This window comes from Pseudophryne corroboree, chromosome 4, assembly GCF_028390025.1.
Source record: "Pseudophryne corroboree isolate aPseCor3 chromosome 4, aPseCor3.hap2, whole genome shotgun sequence".
Classification (NCBI taxonomy): domain Eukaryota; kingdom Metazoa; phylum Chordata; class Amphibia; order Anura; family Myobatrachidae; genus Pseudophryne; species Pseudophryne corroboree.
This window is the reverse complement of record NC_086447.1, coordinates 659,956,116-659,957,918: the sequence shown is the minus strand read 5'-3', so window position 1 is coordinate 659,957,918 and position 1,803 is coordinate 659,956,116. Positions and strand designations below refer to the sequence as shown.

Sequence of the window (1,803 nt, the reverse complement as noted above, 5' to 3'; positions counted from 1 at the left end):
GTGTGTACACACCCTAAGAGTTATAATGTTGTTGAAAGGCAGATCTGATACTTGTTACCATAGACAGTGGTGGAATTAGTTCAAATATACCCCATAATTTATATTTTCATTCATACCTGCTGGGTTGTATTTATGATATTAGCTACTTTGTTTCTTTCCAACCACTACCAAGAGATTTTCCCAGCCAGCAACATAAGAAGGATTTGTTCCTTTTTCCACTATTCAGAGGTGCACAATGCCGGGATTTATTCACACTTACTATAACTAACATTAGTGAGCAATTATAGTAACGCTGGGATATTTGTTGGCCTCGTTTGTGGATATACCATCACTGGATTTGCATCTCAGTCACTGCTCTGAAGTTCAATGTTCGTAGTGATCAACTGGTTTGGTCTCTAAACAACCGCATAGGTTCATTTATATCACTAGCAGTGACCTGCTGGCAAGCACCATGCAGAGGCTCTTTTTCTTATAACAGTGTGATGAGCAGTTGCAGGTTCTAGACACAAGTGCTATGATTTAGCATTTTTCTATTGTAGTGTAGAGGGGCCATTCACTTGATATTTGTAGCTTCTTTATATATTGTCAATTTCCCTGCTATATCTGTAGTTTGTGCAGAGTAATTATACTTGGCACTTAGATACATTATAACTTAAATACGGCCGTACTGGTGTTCCTAGGATTTATTTATGAGTATAAGGCAAGTCCATTTGTGGATGTTATGTGGTTCCAAAGAATTTTCCCACATAATAAGCCTTTAACCTACCCGTGTACTTTCTCTGTGGCTGACGTGTCACATGGTGACTAGTCAGGTGATTACACACAATCTCTTATGTTCCTGGCATTGACGCTACACATGTTTGCAAACTGCAATATTGCAGATATATAGTGGTTATACTATATATAATTGAAGTGACCAAAGAGGCGAGCTTAATAATTGCGGTCATACCTCACTGGAGATGCCCAATCTCTTCTGACCTTGGAAGCTAAGCAGTGAAAGGCCGGGTTAGTACTAGGATGGGAGACCACCTCTGAACACCCTGGTACTGCAATAAATTGGCTGTCTAACATAGTGTCACTCACACTTATACCACTTGGTACTCGGTTTCACATTACCAATGATTTAATTCTCTGCGTTAATAATGATCCAAAATGGATATCTGCAGAATAAATGATGGTCATTTATCACATGAGAGATAATATGCAATGATGTTATAATATAAGTACCACAGATATCAATTTCCGGCATTTCGCAGATTGTGATATTGATATCACCAATGATGTAGAACTTATTTTCATATTTTCACGGAGCTATTTTGTTCACATATAATTACTCCTAAAATTAAATTTTAATACTTACCCATTAAAAATTTTCTTACCAGTATCAAATATGTTACATTTTCACCCTCTGAATTAGAGTGCTCCCACAAAAGAGTCTACTTTCCAATACTTCTCCTTTTTGGTTTCCTCGGTTTGACAATTTTTGACTCTAGGGAGCACCACTGAAAGCAACAAACAAAGGTACTAGGATAGATTATCCACATACACATGGTTGCTATACCCAGAAGTAATTCAGTATTAATTCAGTTTTTCAGAGGCTATTATCTGTTTGAATTTGGACTTGTGCGGTCCCATTAAAACCTGTTTCTGGGAGAGATAAAGGGTACGTTCGGCCTCTGGGAGGTGTTTTACCAGGCAGTAAATCGATAGGGCAGTCCCAACTTTGGTGGGGAGGCAGGGTATCCGCCCCTTGCTTACTGAACACGTCCAGAAAGGGCTGATAGGCATCTGGGAGATCAGTGG

The 1,803-nt window shown here is 38.9% G+C and overlaps 1 pseudogene; it reads left to right on the top strand.

The window, feature by feature from the left end:
* Nucleotides 1-935: 935 nt before the first annotated feature.
* Nucleotides 936-1,055, top strand: LOC134913434 (5S ribosomal RNA; annotated as a pseudogene).
* Nucleotides 1,056-1,803: the final 748 nt, after the last annotated feature.